Source organism: Arabidopsis thaliana, chromosome 4 (genome assembly GCF_000001735.4).
Source record: "Arabidopsis thaliana chromosome 4, partial sequence".
NCBI classification, from domain to species: Eukaryota; Viridiplantae; Streptophyta; class Magnoliopsida; order Brassicales; family Brassicaceae; genus Arabidopsis; species Arabidopsis thaliana.
The window spans coordinates 4,035,760-4,055,086 of NC_003075.7; the positions used below are offsets into that span (position 1 = coordinate 4,035,760).

Sequence of the window (19,327 nt, forward strand, 5' to 3'; positions counted from 1 at the left end):
CAAACAAGTTTTTATCTAGTTTTATTCCGCAGACACTGTGTTCTAGACCTTTTGTAATCCGGATTTCTCTTTATCTATTCAGTATTCAGTATTTAGCATTTGTTCTTGATTTCGTTTACTGTTGTTCATTCTGTTATCATCCTGCTGTTACACTGTTGTTATCATGTTTTCAACTTGTTCAACGTTTATGGTTTCTGTTATGATGTCTGAGTAGTGAATAGGTTTCTGAGGATGGGTTAGAGTAGTGTAGAATTCTCGGTATGCTAGGTGATTGAGTATTGATTGATAGATCCCTTCTGGATTAGTTGTTCTTAATGCCTATTGCTTTCTAATCAACTGGAATTTGAGCTGAGACATTTCCGCGCCCAAAAGGTGTTCGATGAAATGTCTCAACCACTAATTCCAGAGATTCGTGACCCTGTACCAAGGTATTGATTGCAGGGAGCATTTTGGCTTTAACTTGTTGATTCGTAATGCCTGTTAGGTTAGCTCTCGTCAATGGTGATTGAGTCTGGGACTAGGTTAACTTGAGGGTCTCTGTTGCGGTGGCACTTAGATTTGGTTAATGAACTTGTTATCTAGGGTCAATTTATTGAGCATGTCAATCACCTGTAAACTGAGGAAACGAAACTACTCAATTACCCCATCCTCGGGAATTCTTTATCTGATTGAATTCTTTGTTTACTCTACTGTTGTTTACTGCATCTTGTTATCTGTCGCTTAATTTCTGAAGTTCTTTCTTGTTACTCGACCTCATACTCGACCACCCAGTTGTCTGGCAACAGACTGTGCAGTCGAGTATCTGTGTTTTATTTTCTGTCTTTTACTCAACCTCACTCAGTGCTCTGCAAGGAGCTGTGTTGGTCGAGTGTTTTATTGTTTCTGCTTGAATTTCTATTTTCTGCATGTTCACTTAGGACTGCTAGAACACACCAAAACCTGTTATTGCTTGGCTTGACTTAGTGACTTCTGATCACATCTTGATTGTTAGCATCACACCCATTTGGATTGACAACTTTCAGTACTACAACGACATGATAGTGCTTTAGGTTTAATTGACTAAAAAACCGATTATCAATTTGGCGTCGTTGCCAATTGGGTGTTTGTTTGTTACATTTGAGATTTCAGACTTGCTTAGATCAAGTTCTTTTTCAATTTTCAAATCGGTTGCTAACTGTGTGTTTTTTTTGTTGTCTTCTTGATCCAGCTACACCTCTGCTGTATGCGAACTCAATCAACAGGCAATCAGAACCTCCTTTTCAACGACAATATCGACCGCATAGCTCGCGAACTGAGAGAAAGGAGAAACACAGTCAACCTTGTACCTCAGCAACCACTCGAAATGGCTGACGAACAGAATCTACAAAATGGCCCTGCAAACATTGGTGCTGGAGATGCACCACGTGATCACCGTCAAAGGAAAGGAATTGCACCTCCTGCTATCCAAAACAACAACTTCGAGATTAAGAGTGGTCTCATCTCGATGATTCAGGGGAACAAATTCCATGGTCTACCAATGGAGGATCCACTCGATCACCTTGATGAATTCGAGAGGCTCTGCAACCTAACAAAGATTAATGGTGTCAGTGAAGACGCATTCAAGCTCCGTTTGTTTCCATTCTCCTTGGGCGACTAAGCACACATCTGGGAGAAGAATTTGAACTACCTGGGATGATTGTAAGAAGGCTTTTCTATCAAAGTTCTTGTCCTATGCCAGAACTGCAAGACTAAGAAATGAGATTTCTGGTTTCTCACAAAAGACTGGTGAAAGCTTCTATGAAGCATGGGAGCGTTTCAAGGGTTACACCAACCAATGCCCTCATCATGGCTTTACTAAAGCCTCTCTGCTCAGCACTCTTTACAGAGGAGTCCTACCACGCATAAGAATGCTTCTGGATACCGCCAGCAATGGAAATTTCCAGAACAAAGATGTTGAAGAAGGCTGGGATTGGTTGAGAACCTTGCTCAATCAGATGGTAATTACAACGAGGACTGCGATAGGACCGTCGGAGGCACATCTGACTCTGATGACAAACACAGGAAGGAGATCAAAGCGCTGAATGACAAGCTGGACAGGATTCTTCTTAGCCGGAAAAGCATGTGCACTTCCTTGTTGATGACGAGCAGTTTCAAGTCCAAGATGGGGAGGGTAACCAGTTGGAAGAAGTCAGCTACATCAACAACAACCAGTGTGGCTACAAAGGATACAACAACTTCAAAACCAACAACCCCAACCTCTCCTACCGCACCACCAACGTCGCTAATCCTCAGGATCAGGTGTATCCACCATAGCAACAACAAGGTCAGAACAAACCTTTTGTTCCCTATAACCAAGGTTTCGTTCCAAAGCAGCAATTCCAGGGGAACTACCAGCCGCTACCACCACCTGGGTTTGCAACTCATCAAAACCAAGGTCCTGCTGCTCCTGATACTGAAATGAAACAGATGGTACAACAGCTGCTATAGGGACAAACATCTAGCTCAATGGAAATTGCTAGGAAATTATCTGAATTGCACCATAAGCTGGACTGCAGCTACAATGACCTGAATGCCAAAGTGGAGGCATTGAATACCAAAGTCAGATACTTGGAAGGCCAATCAGCATCTACCTCTGCACCTAAAGTTATAGGACTTCCTGGGAAGTCGATATAGAATCCCAAGGAGTATGCAACTGCTCACGCCATCACCATCTGCTAGGACCGAGAGCTTCCAACACGACTTGTCCCTGATTTCATCACTGAGGACAGTGATGTTCAAGATGGGGAGGCTTCTACTCAGGTTATAGTCTCTGTTGTTGAATTCAACCATTCTGCTGGTTCTCGCCATCTCATTCAATCCACCTCGGAAGAGAAGGCCACCATAATCGAGAGAATGGTGAAACGATTCAAACCTACTCCATTACCCTCACGTGCTCTTCCGTGGACATTCATGAAGGCGTGGATGGAGAGATACAAGTCTGTTGCAGCGAAGCAGCTGGACGAGAATGAAGCGGTGATGCCACTGATGGAAGTTCTCAACCTGATTCCTGATCCTCACAAAGATATGAGAAATTTGATACTGGAAAGGATCAAGATGTATCACGATTCAGATGATGAAAGTGATGCCACTCCATCTTGAGCTGTTGATAAGAGGATTGTTCAAGAGAAGTTAGAAGATCCTGGATCTTTCACTCTACCATGTTCCATTGGGGAATTTGCTTTTAGCGACTGTCTGTGCGATCTCGGAGCCTCTGTCAGCTTGATGCCACTCTCTGTGGCAAGAAGGTTAGAGTTTATTCACTATAAACCTTGTGACCTAACTTTGATCCTTGCGGATAGGTCTTCCAGAAAACCCTTATGCATGTTGAAAGATCTACCAGTCGTGATTAATGGAGTAGAAGTGCCTACAGACTTCGTGGTGCTGGATATGGAAGTAGAGCATAAGGATCCCTTAATCCTGGGAAGACCCTTCTTAGCTTCAGTGGGAGCAGTGATAGATGTCAGGGAAGGGAAAATAAGTCTCAACCTTGGAAAGCACATCAAGTTGCAGTTTGACATCAACAGAACTCCACAAGGGTTAACACAAGATGGAAAAACTTCTGGAAATAATAGAGTGATCTCAGAAGAAGGATATGAGACTAAAAGAGTGAAAGAACTTAAAAAGAGGTCTGATAAGCAAGATGAAACTATAGAGAAGCTAGCCCACACTGTTGAGGAACTTAGAAGTAAGCTGAATCAGTTGCAGAAGGAAGCTCAACCTAAAGGCGGGATTGACACTATCCCGAGAAAGAAGTTCACTTCAAGATGGTCTGAAGAGATAGATTACCCTCCCGAAGAGAAAGAAGCATATTTTGAAGAGAGGAAAATTGAGTATTCTGTTGCAGACCTCTCCAGGGAGAACGCTGAGTATGATGATGATATCAGAGAGGATTATGCAGACCCTCTCTATAGTTCATTTTCTTCTTGATAAGTGTGAGGAGTCAAGCTAGAGACTTTAAACAAGCTCACTTGGGAGGAAGTCCCATGATTATCCTTGTAAATAATTTTTACTTTCTTGTCATTTTTGATTTGTTTTAGTTGTGTTTGTGGTTCTCAGGAAAAAAGAGAAACGTGAAGGCAGAGTAAAAATTCAAAACTTTTACTCTACTGATGGCCTATAGATCGAGTACATTGGTCGAGTATGAGTGATGTTTTAAAATCTGGATTTTTTTTTTTAAATCATCATTTTACTCGACCAACAGAAGCTGCAGAGTCTTACAAAGAGTTTATCAAGTTTACAGAAGATTGCGGGATTTCCTGGGTTTTTTTTACAGTAAACAGAGAGCACAGAAGAAAGACAAGAAAACACAGCGGAACCCACCACTGACGCCCATGTCCTCCATGAAGCAGACCAAGAGACATGGAATCTCTTCACACCCACTCGATCTCCACGCAACCCCATCTTCACTCGATTTCTCCTCCATCACTCGACCTTGTTTTCTCCTCCATAACCCAATAAACTCGAGCCCATTCCTCCCCTTATTCATCACCACCAACAAACCCATCCTCATCAAAGCCACAAAGAACTCGACCTCTTCACCACTTGACCGAGCTCCCCGTTCGCATAAACACTCGACCATCGCTTCTCTCTCATCTATCCAGTCAAAAAATCACTCGACCTCGCCTCCCACTTCACCATCTCCACATCAGCTCTTGTTCTTCGTTTACTCGACCACTACACAGCCTTCTCTAGCTCACGAATCCACTCGACTTCACGCAAGAGCGCCTCCGCTTCTCCACCACCGATTCAATCACTCGAATCACCGCTCCTCTAACAACACTCGACCTCCGCCATCAATTCGCCTTCAACACTTCTCGCTCAAAATCACTCGGCCACAGCTCTCATCACCTCTCCACTACCACAACCACTCGACCCCTTCACACCACCGTCTTCTCTTCTTCCGCGAGCTCCACTTTACTTGATCCCCAATCACCATCTTCTTCATCGTTTCATCACTCGATCGCATCTACCAACTGTCTACAATCACTCGACTTCTTCTCACATCATCTCATCACCAATTCGTGTCTCTACACTCGTCATTCACTACTCGACCGCCTGCTCTCTCCAAGGACACTACTCGACCTTGTCGTTCGGTTTACTAGACCGAAGCTCCTGCATAGCCTCGTCGTTTTCACCACTCAAGCTCCATCGCTTCACTCGGCCTTCCATAATCACTCGATCAACTACCCATAAAACGAAAAAAAAAATAAAAAAAAAATTTCAAAACCGGCTTTGGTATACTCGACCGGTTTACTCGACCTGTTTTTGCTTTGTGTGGTTTGTGTTTTTGGTTTTGTTGGAACTAACGTATTAACGTTTATTTTTGAGTTACATTTGCTTTCAAGTTTCGTAATGAGTAACTACAGTGGAGAATCCTCTATGGACCCTGATTACAATGTGGATGAAGCTAAGTCCTGGTGCGCTAGACCGAGAAAGCAACATGTTTACCAGAGCTTCAGGGATGAATTCGAACGCTCTGCAGCCCGACGTAATCAGAGAAGAGCTGAAATCGCTAGAGGAAAGAGGGCGATGTCAAGTAGATATGAGCTGATTGATGAGGATATCGAAACTGAGTATGAGCCAGAGTCATGGCGCAAGGAGACGAAGCTGCTGAACAAACCCGACGAGGTTACAGTGGAGGAGTATATCAGGTTCTTTGAGATGAATGACTTCTGGGGAACGCGGTATCCGTGCTATGAGACTTTAGCCCAGCTGGGGTTACTGGAGGACGTGCAGCATCTGTTCGAGAAGTGTCATCTGGAGACACTCATGTCTTACCCTTACGCTGCTTATAAGGAGGAGACAATCGAGTTTCTTTCCACGCTGCAAGTGGAGATGTAGGAGGCATTCACAGACTTTGAGCTGGATACCATGGGGTTAGGCTTCTTGACGTTTTCAGTGGATGAACAGCGGTATCAGCTTTCGATCAAGAAGTTGGAAGAACTGTTTGGTTTCCCTAGTGGAAAGGGAACCAAACCCAGATTTGACAGAGAGGAGCTTAAGGATTTGTGGGCCACTATAGGGAACAATCTACCGCTAAACTCGGCGCGGTCCAAGAGCAACCAAATCCGGAATCCTGTGATCCACTACTTTCAGAGATCGGTTGCCAATGTCTTTTACTCCAGGGAGTCTACAGGCATCGTGTCTAACAAGGACATGGAGATGATAGATTCTACGCTTACAGGGATTCTCCGCCGGACGAAGGGAAAGAATGTCTTGAGAGGCGATCTCAACAACGCACCACCAGTAATGCCTCTGTTGATCCATCTGTGTGGATACAGGAAGTGGGCGTTGACGAACGGAAAGAAGAAGGTGAGAGGAGCACTATGCGTGGGTGGCGTTGTGACGCCAATTCTGGAAGCTTGTGGAGTACCGCTCAAGGAACCAGGGTTAGCACTGAGGATGATGAACTTGGATCATTTACGCATATGTGAGTTCTTGGAGTTTGACATGGCTGGCGACTTTCACCGCTACAGGTTCGAGCAATCATCGATTAGAATCGCCAACATTCTTCTCCCCTGCATTGACGCTACTAGGATTCTCGAGGGCAGGAACATTGACTTCAAGTGCTGCGCTTGAAGATCTTTATTTCGAGGGCAGTCCGCCAACTAAGGAGATCAGTCACACAGAAGGAGCTAGAACAGAAGATGTTGATGAGACGGATGAAATAGATGAGGCGGAGTTTGACACGAGTATGTATCATTTCAGTGAGCATATACCTCCTGCGAGGGAAAGCAAGAGTTTGAGCGAAGCTCACAGGAACAACAGCAAGCTGCAGAAGTGGTGCAAGAAACAGGATAAGTTACTCGCCAAGTGCCTCAGGGCTATCAAGTTTCTGGAGGACAAGATCAGCTGCTCCTCTTCCACTACAGCAATTCTGTAGGGACAGCTCCCTCATGACATGCCTTCGAGGAGATATGACGCGCCCGAGCCAAGTCAGCGCAGGCCTGAGCCTAGAGAGCAGGAGATTCGGCATGTCCCTGCGAGGCATTCATCATTCGAGCCTCGTGAATCTGGGAGGAAGAGGAGGACCACACTCACTCGATCTAGCAGCAGGAGCAGACCACTTCTGCAGTCTAGTAGTTTACTCGACCGCGGTGCTGGCCACAGCAGAAGGAGAGAGGTCGAGTATCCTCAGAGCGGTGTTGGCCGCCACAGAGCTGATGAGGTCGAGTACCCACCTGCTGGAGCTGATACAGAACAAGGCGGTTCGTCTATGGCCTGGGAGCAATCACAAGCAGCCATTGACGAGCAACTACGTTCATTCTTCGACTGGGGTAAGCGCCTCAATTTACCATTGTATTATATCATCTGTTGTGATTTGTTTCTTCATTTTGTTTCTGTGATTGGATTTGTCCTGAGTACTCTCTTCCAAGTTTATTCGCACAGTGGACTGTGTGATTTAAGTTTGGGGGAGGGCTCAGGAAGTGTGTGTTGCATTGTGTATATTTTTGAGTCTGCATTCATCTAAGGCATAGAAAAACCAAAAAAATTTGAAAAATTTCAAAAAATGATTTCACAAAAAAAAGAGTGTTCATGTAGTTGTATTACATTTAGGATCGATTCTACAGTGTTTTATTTAGGATTGTTGCATATACATAGGGGATAATGATGAGATAGCCTTGTAAGCATTTTGGTTCACCGGATAAACTCAGTGCCCTCGTTGCTAGTTGTCTGTTGCGTAGTCAATGAATTTGAAATAAAATTCATTTTGTACCACACTGTCATGATCTTATACCATTCCCTATCAATTTGATCTGAATCTGATCTTTACTTATCATGTCTGCATCAAATTTGAACTCATGGATACCCTAAAATACTTGGATTTTCTTATTCATTTTGATCACTCTTGTTAATCCAAGTAGGTGACTCTCCTTATTAGAGCAGTTAACCCAAACCCAAACCTAGACTTTCTTTCAAGCCCTATATCACTTGTGAGTGTTTGTGAGGTCTTATTCCGATTAAGCTTGGTAGAAAGTGTTAGGTTCGCAACGACAGAGATAGTGTCTCATGTAGTTCTAGTTTGCATTTTTCGGACTAGATAGGACTAGGTGGGCGCTTATACTTTGGGTTGGGATGTGTTTAAAAGAAAAAAAGGGTTGATTCATTGATAAGAAAAGGTAAAAGACTCTAGGTGAAGTAAGCTAAAGAAGCAAAAAAAGTATAGTAAAGGTTTTGGGATTTGTAAAGAAAAGAAAGAGTTCTTGTTAGCTATTGAAGATGGGCAAAAGCCCTTGGTTTTGAAATGTTAAAAACAGGAACCTTAGTTGTTAAAGAAATCCAAATCCGCTAGATGTATCAAAGTGTTGAGAAAGCTTCTCCTAGAGTTAAGAGAAAAGAAAAGAATGATTAGAAAAAGGGCTTAAAAGATTCTTGAATGCAAAGGGTAGAGTTAAGTTCTTATATTGGGATTGGAGAAGGGATTACCATTAGAGCTTCATTTGATGTACTCTGGGTAGATGGAAACTTATCTCTGTATGCATAGCTTGGGACTTACCTTTAGCATTATACTAAAGCTTAATCATTTTTTGAGAGATCCCCTGTTACTGAAGCCTATTTTGTAAGGGACCATCTTTGTCTCTTGACCTTTTACCTTAGCCAAATGAGTTCGTTGATGATGTATTGCTTGATTCATGTTCCAGAACTAATGAATGTTAAAGGGATTGGTAGATTTGAAAACTTGTGTAGGTCGAGCATATGAGTCGGATTGATTGATGATGAGGCATGGCTAACGTTTTTAAGTAGAATTCGATCTTGCAGCTTAGAACTTTCCACTTGGACATTGATTTCATCTGGTTTATCTGGTGCTTTGGCTCTGAGTCCCCGCTTTCAAACCTCACCTCCAGCTTGTTCTTCATTGTTTGCTTGAGGGCAAGCAAAGACTAAGTTTGGGGGAGTTGATAAGTGTGTATTTTGCATGTTTTGAGCATCCATTTGTCATCACTTTAGCATCATATCATCACTGTTTTATACCATTTCTCATCATTTGTCATCACTTTACATGTTTAGGATAGATTTGCATGCATGTTGCATATTTGCGTTGATTTCAGGTGATTTGGAGCTGTTGACGAGCTATCTGGAAGAAGCGGACCTGATCATGTCAAACCACTCGACCCCGAGGTCGAGTAGGAGCTTCAAGATCTCAACAGATCACTCGACCCCCTGGTCGAGTAGAGGACATCACTACTTCACCACATCACTCGACCCCGAGGTCGAGTGTCTTCATCCCATCACCTGACCATCACTCGATCACATCACTCGACCCCGAGGTCGAGTGTCTTCACCTTCATCGCCAGACCACTACTCGATCTCGCCACTCTACCTTGAAGTCGAGTATCTCCATCACAACCACTCGACTACATACTCGATGGCAAGCTCCAGAGTCTTCTTCATCCTGCACTCAACCAGACACTCGAGCACAAGGAAGAAAAGAAGACTCCAACTATTCACTCGACCTCCCACTTGACCACTTAGGTCGAGTACAGTTCTTAATCCGTCCCAATACTTCGTCGTTTTGAGTATTAGGGTTTTGGAATATTTTTTTTTTTTGAAAGTAATGTTAAATTAGATTCAAAAGAAAATTGCGTTTTTACAACAAGTGCAACTTATAATTTATACGAGAGAGATTAAAAACAGGAAGTAGAAAGAGTAAGCTTTGCGATTAACTTCGACTTTGAAGCCATCGTTGGAAGGTGGCCTCATATCGATGGTCCTTGTGGCGTTGAATGGAGGTGATTCTGTTGCGCATTTGTTTGTCGATCCATTGAATAAGAATGAGAGCAGATTTTGGAGCTTCATTATGACGTCTTCGATTCCTCTCATGCCAGATGGTATAAACGGAGGTTTGGAATATTTGGCTATAAGTAGCATGTACTTCACATTTTCGCAAACAAGTTTTTATTTAGTTTTATTCCACAGACACTGTGTTCTAGACCTTTTGTAATCCGGATTTCTCTTTATCTATTCAGTATTTGTATTCAGCATTTGTTTATTGATTTCGTTTACTGTTGTTCATTCTGTTATCATCCTGCTGTTACACTGTTGTTATCATGTTTTCAAGTTGTTCAACGTTTATGCTTTCTATTATGATGTCTGAGTAGTGAATATGTTTCTGAGGATGGGTTAGAGTAGTGTAGAATTCTCAGTATGCTAGGTTATTGAGTATTGATTAATAGATCCCTTCTTGATTAGTTTTTCTTAATGCCTATTGCTTTCTGATCAAGTGGAATTTGAGCCTAGACATTTTTGCGCCCAAAAGGTGTTCGATGAAATGTCTGAACCACTAATACCAGAGATTCGTGACCCTGTTCCAAGGTATTGGTTGTAGGGAGCGTTTTAGCTTTAACTTGTTGATTTGTAATGGCTGTTAGGTTAGCTCTCGTCAATGGTGATTGAGTCTGGGACTAGGTTAACTTGAGGGTCTCTGTTGCGGTGGTACTTAGATTTGGTTAATGAACTTGTTATCTAAGGTCAATTTATTAAGCATGTCAATCACCTGTAAACTGAGGAAACGAAACTATTCAATTACCCCATCCTCGAGAATTCTTTATCTGATTGAATTCTTTGTTTACTCTACTATTGTTTACTGCATCTTGTTATCTGTCGCTTAATTTCTGCAGTTCTTTCTTGTTACTCGACCTCATACTCGACCACTCAGTTGTCTCGCAACAGACTGTGCAGTCGAGTATCTGTGTTTTATTTTCTGTCTTTTACTCGACCTGTCACTCGACCTCACCCAGTGCTCTGCAAGGAGCTGTGTTGGTCGAGTGTTTTATTGTTTCTGCTTGAATTTCTATTTTCTGCATGTTCACTTAGGACTGCTAGAACACACCAAAACCTGTTATTGCTTGGCTTGACTTAGTGATTTCAGATCACATCTTGATTGTTAGCATCACACCCATTTGGATTGACAACCTTCAGTACTACAACGACATGATAGTGCTTTAGGTTTAATTGACTAAAAAACCGATCATCAACTGTTGTCTAAACACTCCTAATTCATCTCTAACTCTGATAATTAGTCATAAGCATTGGATTGTGACACATTTTGACCATAGAAACACTAACAAAGCTGTTTACTGCTTCTAAGCAATTTTTCGTTGGTTTTATCCTCTTTTAGGACAAAATGGGTATAAGTGTTGTCTAACAACTCTGAATCCATCTTTAACTCTTATAATTAGTCAAATGCATTGGATTGTGACACATTTTGATCAAAGAAACATTAACAAAGCTATTGACTGTTTCTAAGCAATTTTTTGTTGGTTTTAGCCTCTTTTGGGAGGAAATGAGTATAAATATTGTCTAAATACTCCTTATCCTTCTTTAACTCTTCTAATTATTCATGTGCATTGGATTTTGACACATTTTAACCAAGAAACACTAACAAAGCTATTGACTGCTTCTAAGCAATTATTTTGTTGGTTTTAGCCTCTTTTGAAAGAAAATGGGTGTAAATGTTGTCTGAACACTCTTAATCCATCTCCAACTCCTATAATTAGTCAAATGCATTGGATAGTGACACATTTTGACCATAGAAATACTAACAAAGCTATTTAATGCTTCTAAGTAATTTTTTGTTGGTTTTATCATCTTTTGGAAGAAAATGGGTATAAGTGTTGTTTAAACACTCCTATTCCATCTCTAACTCTTATAATTATTCAAATGCATTGGATTGTGACACATTTTGACCATAGAAACACTAACAAAGCTGTTTATTGTTTCTAAGCAAAAATTTTGTTTGTTTTATCCTCTTTTGGGACAATTTTGGGTATAAGTGTTGTCTATACACGCCTAATCCATCTTTAACTCGTATAATTAGTCAAATGCATTGGATTGTAACTTATTTTGACCAAAGAAACACTAACAAAGCTATTGACTGCTTCTATGCAATTTTTTGTTGGTTTTATCATCTTTTGGGAGAAAATGGGTATAAGTGTTGTCTAAACACTCCTTATCTATCTCTAACTCATATAATTATTCAAATGCATTGGATTGTGACACATTCTGACCAAAGAAACACTAACAACGCTATTGACTGCTTCTAAGCAATGTTTTGTTGGTTTTAGCCTCTTTTGGGAGAAAAGTGGTGTAAGTGTTGTTAGAACACTCCTAATCCATCTCTAACTCTTATAATTATTCAAATGCATTGGATTGTGACATATTTTGACCATAGAAACACTAACAAAGCTGTTTAGTGCTTCTAAGCAATTTTTGCTGGTTTTATCCTCTTTTGGGACAAAATGGGTATAAGTGTTGTCTAAACACTCCTACCCCATCTCTAACTCTTATGTTAGTCCAATGCATTGGATTATGACACATTTTGACCATAGAAACACTAACAAAGCTATTGACTGCTTCTAAGAAATGTTTTGTTGGTTTTAGCCTCTTTTGGGAGAAAATGGATATAAGTGTTGCCTAAACACTCCTAATCCGTCTTTAACTCTTCTAATTAGTCAAATGCATTGGATATCCTGGCACATTTTAACCATAGAAACACTAACAAGGCTACTGACTGCTTCTAAGCCATTTTTTGTTGGTTTTAGCCTCTTTTGGGAGAAATTGGTGTAAGTGTTGTCTAAACACTCCTAATCTATCTCTAACTCTTATAATTAGTCAAATGCATTGAATTGTAACATATTTTGACCATAGAAACGCTAACAAAGCTATTTTTTACTTCTAAACAATGTTTTGGAAGTTTTAGCCTCTTTTGGGACAAAATGGGTATAAGTGTTGTCTAAACACTCCTAATCCATCTCTAAGTCATATAATTAGTCCAATGCATTGGATTGTAATATATTTTGACCTTTGAAACACTAAAAAAGTTATTTACTGCTTCGAAGCAATATTTTGTTGGTTTTAGCCTCTTTTGGGACAAATTGGATATAAGTGTTGTCTAAACACTCCTAATCCATCTCTAACTCTTATAATTAGTCAAATGCATTGGATTGTGATACATTTTGACTATTGAATAACTAACAAAGCTATTTACTGCTTCTAAGGAATTTTTTTGTTGGTTTTAGCCTCTTTTAGGAGAAAATAGGTGTAAGTGTTGTTTGAACACTCCTAATCCATCTCTAACTCTTATAATTAGTCAAATGCATTGGATTGTGACACATTTTGACCATAGAAACAATAACAAAACCATTTACTGTTTCTAACCAATTTTTTGTTGGTTTTAGCCTCTGTTGGGACAAAATGGGCGTAAGTGTTGTCTAAACACTACTACTTCATCTCTAACTCATATAATTAGTCAAATGCATTGGATTGTGACACATTTTGAGCATAGAAACACAAAGCTATTTATTGCTACTAAGCAATTTTTTGTTGGTTTTAGTATCTTTCGGGAGGAAATGGGTATAAGTGTTGTCTAAACACTCGTAATCCGTCTTTAACTCTTTTAATTAGTCAAATGCATTGGATTCTGATACATTTTAACCAAAGAAATCTTAACAAGGCTATTAACTGCTTCTCAGGAATGTTTTGTGCGTTTTAATCTCTTTTGGGAGAAATGGGTGTAAGTGTTGTCTCAACACTTTAGGTGGATAATTTCTTGGCTTTTCCGGTTAGTATTAGCTATAGATATAGGGAGTTTCGCGGCATGCCCACCGGTTATTCTATAATTAGTGTTTGTGTTTAAGAATGGTTCGATAACAACCTAGCTTTCATTAGATCTACTAACTAATAGTTTCCTGAGAATACCCTGTTCCTAGCTCTTTATTAAATCGTTCACAACACAATCATCTTGCTGTTTTCTTACTTTGTTTTCTAACTATTTCACTCATACCCTGCTAGCTTAATCTCAACATTTAACTCACTGTTTGAACAAAAGAACTCCGTGAATTCGATCCTAAAATACTGCAATTAATCTCTTATTTGAGAGAGTAGTTCTAGGTAATTTAAACCATATCAAATTTGGTGCCGTTGCCGAAGTTCTTGGGAATCATCATTGAGTTTAGTTTAGAGATTTCGTCTAGTTTCTACTTTTATTTTGTTAGTCACGCGTTTCTTGTTTTCTTCTTTTCTGTGTTTCAGGTGTATGCCTAGGCAAACAAGGAGCACAAAACAGAAGGAGCTTATCAACTTGGGAAAACTTGAACGCACCAACCGAAAAACTCAAAAATTAGCAATGGCTGACAGAGTCATCAGAGCTGATGCAGAAGAAGTTTTGAGAGATGAGGATGGGCAAGCCTACAATGAGGCTGGTCAGAGATTGGATGATCATGGACTCATCCTACCTGATGACGTCGATGAGAATCAGGCGCGCCTCAACGCGCAAATAGCTGCCAGAGACACAGCAGGGCTCGCTGTCGATCGACATAATAGAGGTGTCGATCGACACCATCGGGAGTAGAATGACGATGGTGATGGTGTCGAACGACACAACAGAGGTGCACAGCAATAATGGAGAAGATGCTCCACACTTTTCCCTAAGGATGCTTCAGAGACATCTTCTGCTTCACTCAACAAGTATGTCAAATGACTTGTTGACAATGAAATTAGCTCAGATGAAGCTAAGTTGCTTACCAGAGACATCAGTGCAATCATGCTGCCTAATGCCAAGAAGGAGAAGGCACAAAGAGTAGACATTGCTGAGTACATCCGCACCATCACTCCTGGTCAGACCACTGAGAAGCTTCCCGATCCAGGTAGCTTTGTTCTTGATTGCTCTATCTCCACAAGCAGGTTCAGCCGTTCTTTGTGTGATTTGGGATCAAGCATCAATCTCATGCCTAAGTCTGTTGCTGAGAGACTAGGCATGACTCACTACATGCCTACTCGCATCACTCTCCTCTTCGCGGATCGTTCCAAGCGAATCCCTGAAGGAATCCTTGAAGATGTTCCTGTTAAAGTTGGTAACTCTATTATCCCATCTGATTTTGTGGTCCTGGATTATGAGAAGGAACCCAAGGATCCTCTTATCCTTGGGAGAGCGTTCCTAGCTACAGCTGGTGCTAGGTTTAATGTGAAAAGAGTGAGAATCTCTCTCAAGGTTTGTGATTTGGAGATGGAGTTTGGCATGGATGGTTCAGAGCTTACTAAGCCTATCAGTTGCATTGCTTCCAGCACAGACACACCTCCTCAGACTGCTGAAAATCCCACCACATAACCACACACAACGCTCCCATTCGCTCAGCTCACAAATGAGAGTTGCAGAGCAACAATATCGATCGACACCCCTACCCCTGTCGTTCAACACCCTCGGGTTTCACAGATGATTCTGCACATTTTCTTCAGCCCACACCACTTGAAGATCTTTGTGATAAGTTCTCTTCTCTCGATTCTCCTGCTTTACCTTTGATTAATTCTTTAGATTATTCGAAGACTTCTTCAGAAGATAACAAGCCTAGAGTTCCTCGAAAGCTTGTTTCTCTTGTTGTTCTTGCAGGTGACGAGAAGAGCGTCAATCGACACACCCCTAAGTGTCGATAGACACCTGCAGCTGCCCCAACCAGATCCGTTTACACACCGCCTTGGAAGGCGAGGAGGCAGCAGCAATCCTCCACCATTCCACCCACATCCTGAACTCCGCCAAGTCAAGCTATTGACTCAAAACAAGCGCTTAGTGGGAGGCAACCCACTGGTTTGATTTTTCTTACCCTTTCTTTTATTTTCTTTCGTTTTGGATTTAGTTTTCCCGCTTTCTCTAGATTTCAATGCCACTGGGAACAGTGTCGTTTAAGTCTTGGGAGGTTCTTACTAATGATGCTTTTATTTTTGATTTTTATTATTTTTCGTTTTTCAGTTTATTAAGTAAAAAAAAAAAAAAAAAAAAAAAACCGTTTTGTTTAGTTTAGTTAGGAATCATGATCTATATTTCTCTTTTTATTGTCTGATTGATGAGTGCAGCAGGTTCGAGTCAATCCGACTAATGGAAAACCTAGATGGCAAACCAACAGACTTGAGGATATCCTAGTTTCCAACTCAACCACTAAGGCTAGAGCTAATCTCACTGCTCTTCCTTTTACCTCTTCAAATGGTTAGTATTCATAGATTTTGACTCCTACTTCATACCTGATATTGAGACCAGTGTGATATAAAGAATATGTTTCTCTCCCCTTATAAAAAAAATATATATATATATATATATAATGAGAGATTGAGACAACTTTCAGATAGTGTATAGGGGTAGGAATGTTTTTTATGACCCCATTATTATACATTATTTGGAATGATCAATTACAAAGGTTGGAAAATGTCGAGGGTGTCGATCCAGTATGCAAGTTCCCCTTTGTTTACTCTCTAAAAAGAATAAGTCTGGGGGAGAGAAAGAACACCGAAAAAGAAAAAAAAAAGAAAAATATATAAAGAATGGTCAATTTATCATGGTAGAGTACAGGAATGAGTTTAGAAGGGATGTTGGCTTGTTTGATGAGACCCAACGATGAAAGCCTGGTGGACATAATTGTGGAACTTAGGTATGGAATCTAGAAATGTTGTGTAAGCTTGCAGAGAAGTACATGTTGGTTAGGATTTGATTAGACTTGTTAGGTATATGGACTTAGTTTGAATGATCATGGCAATAGGCTAGAGAATGTTGGGAGTTCCTTTGTTTTCAAAACCTTTTCCACGGGTTCGGCTTTTGTGTTTTGCTTGAGGGCAAGCAAAAGCTAAGTTTGGGGAGTTGATATAACCCGATTTTCATTGATTTTATCTACGTTTTAGGTATATGATCTTGAGTCTTTATAATATTTCTCGAGTCTTTCTAGTGTCTTTTCAGGTATACTATGCAATGGGACAACAATGGAGATAAGGAGACATTTTGGAGTAAGAGCTAAAGAAAAGGAAGCTAAGGACGATTTTGGATTCAGGAATCAGCGAGGAGTGTCGATCGACACACTCTTGGTGTCGATCGACACCAGTTTCAGCCCAGCAAAATTCTTAGATGCTTTCGAGTTTACAGAAGAGGAATTTACCTCAGAAGACTTCCCTATTTGCATTATTAGTCCGTAGACGTTTTTAGGGTCTTTATATTGTTTTTAGACCTAGTTTTCATTATCAAGTCTTTCATCTAGTTTTTAATCATTAAGTTTTCTACAAACCCTGTTACTGAAAGACATAAGTTATTCATCGATTGTTTTCAGAGTTTCATTCAGATCTTACTACAGTGAAGAGATCCCTTCTTTTCCCTTCTCTATTTACTGTGTTTATGTTTTCACACTCAAATATGTTGCTTCTTTCAATCATTATGTCTGAGTAATCTTCTTGTAAGGAATAGGGTTTCTCATTAGGGATTCATATGGTTTAGTATATTGCCCCCTTGCTAGGTTATCTGTAGAATTCTTCATCTTTAATTATGATTAATGTTAGATGAACAGTAATTAACTAGATTTTGAATCCAGACAATAGATATGTCCGCCATAGGTATCTGTAGTTGGATCTATTATTTGATGAGTCTGGTTTATAGGTGTGTAATAGAATCGGCCTATCTACTAAGATGAACAATTGAACTCGTTAAGAATGCATATTTAGGTTGATAGTTTCTCGGCTTCTCCGGTTAGTATTAGCTATAGATATAGGGAGTTTCGCGGCACACCCACCAGTTATTCCATAATTAGAGTTTGAGTTTAAGAATGGTTCGATAACAATCTAGCTTTCAAGAGATCTATTAACCAATAGTTTCCTGAGAATACCCTGTTCCTAGCTCTTTATTAAATCGTTCACAACACAATCATCTTGCTGTTTTCTTACTTTGTTTTCGTACTATTTCACTCATACCCTTCTAGCTTAATCTCGACATCTTAACTCACTATTTGAACAAAAGAACTCCGTGATTTTGATCCTGAATACTGTAATTTGTCTCTTATTTGAGAGAGTAGTTCTAGGTAATTTGAACCATATACTTATGATTAGTCAAATGCATTAGATTGTGACACATTTAGACCATAGAAACACTAACAAAGCTATTTACTGCTTCTAAGCAATGTTTTGTTGGTTTTAGCCTCTTTTGGGACAAATTTGGTATAAGTGTTGTCTAAATACTCCTACTCCATCTCTAACTCATATAATTAGTCAAATACATTGGATTGTGACACATTTTGACCATAGAAACACTAACAAGGCTATTGACTACTACTCAGCAATTTTTTATTGGTTTTAGCCTCTTTTGAGAGAAATGGGTGTAAGTGTTATCTGAACACTCCTAATCCATCTCTAACTCTTATAATTAGTCAAATACATTGGATTGTGACACATTTGATCATAGAAACACTAACAAGGCTATTGACTACTTCTCATCAATTGTTTGTTGGTTTTAGCCTCTTTTGGGACAAAATGGGTATAACTGTTGCCTAAACACTCCTAATCTATCTTTAACTCTTATAATTAGTCAAATGCATTGAATTGTGGCATATTTTGACCATAGAAACGCTAACAAAGCTATTTACTACTTCTAAGCAATTTTTTGTTGGTTTTACCCTCTTTTGGAACAAAATGCGTATAAGTGTTGTCTAAACACTCCTAATCCATCTCTAACTCATATAATTAGTCAATTGCATTAGATTGTGATACATTTTGAGCATTGAAACATTAACAAAGCTATTTATTGCTTCCAAGCAATTTTTTGTTGGTTTTAGTCTTTTCTAGGACAAAATGGGTATAAGTGTTGTCTAAACACTCTAATCTATCTCTAACTCATATAATTAGTCAAATGCTTTGGATTGTGACACCTCTTTACCATAGAAACACTAACAAATCTATATACTGCTTCTAAGCAATTTTTTGTTTGTCTTAACCTCTTTTGGGAGAAAATGGGTGTAAGTGTTGTCTGAACACTCCTAATCCATCTCTAACTCTTATAATTAATCAAATTCATTGGATTGTGACACGTTTTGACCATAGAAACACTAACAAAGCTATTTATTGCTTCGAAGCAATTTTTTGTTGGTTTTAGCTTCTTCTAGGACAAAATGGGTATAAGTAAAAAATAAACACTCTAATCTATCTCTAACTCATAGAATTAGTCAAATGCTTTGGATTGTGACACATTTTTACCATAGAAACACTAACAAAGCTATTTACTGCTTATAAACAATTTTTTGTTTGTTTTAGCCTCTTTTTGGAGAAAATGGTTGTAAGTTTTGTCTGAACACTACTAATCCATCTCTAACTCTTATAATTAGTCAAATGCATTGGATTGTGACACATTTTGACCATTGAAACACTAACAAGGTTATTGACTACTTCTCAGCAATTGTTTGTTGGTTTTAGCCTCTTTTGGTAGAAAATGGGTATAAGTGTTGTCTAAACACTCCTAATTCATCTATAACTTTTCTAATTAGTCAAATGCATTGGACTCTGAAATATATTAACC

General features: G+C 39.8%; 5 pseudogenes across 5 annotated transcripts; all 5 read left to right on the forward strand.

The window, feature by feature from the left end:
- Nucleotides 1-1,222: 1,222 nt before the first annotated feature.
- AT4G06734 lies at nt 1,223-3,940 on the forward strand (annotated as a pseudogene; the record flags this gene model as incomplete). The annotated part of the gene is made up of 1 exon: nt 1,223-3,940.
- A 409-nt stretch (nt 3,941-4,349) lies between these two features.
- Nucleotides 4,350-4,940, forward strand: AT4G06735 (annotated as a pseudogene; the record flags this gene model as incomplete). Its single annotated transcript has 1 exon — nt 4,350-4,940.
- Nucleotides 4,941-5,370: 430 nt separating this feature from the next.
- AT4G06736 lies at nt 5,371-7,335 on the forward strand (annotated as a pseudogene; the record flags this gene model as incomplete). The annotated part of the gene is made up of 1 exon: nt 5,371-7,335.
- Nucleotides 7,336-9,076: 1,741 nt separating this feature from the next.
- AT4G06738 lies at nt 9,077-9,604 on the forward strand (annotated as a pseudogene; the record flags this gene model as incomplete). Its single annotated transcript has 1 exon — nt 9,077-9,604.
- Nucleotides 9,605-14,143: 4,539 nt separating this feature from the next.
- On the forward strand, nt 14,144-15,991 carry AT4G06742 (annotated as a pseudogene; the record flags this gene model as incomplete). Its single annotated transcript has 1 exon — nt 14,144-15,991.
- Nucleotides 15,992-19,327: the final 3,336 nt, after the last annotated feature.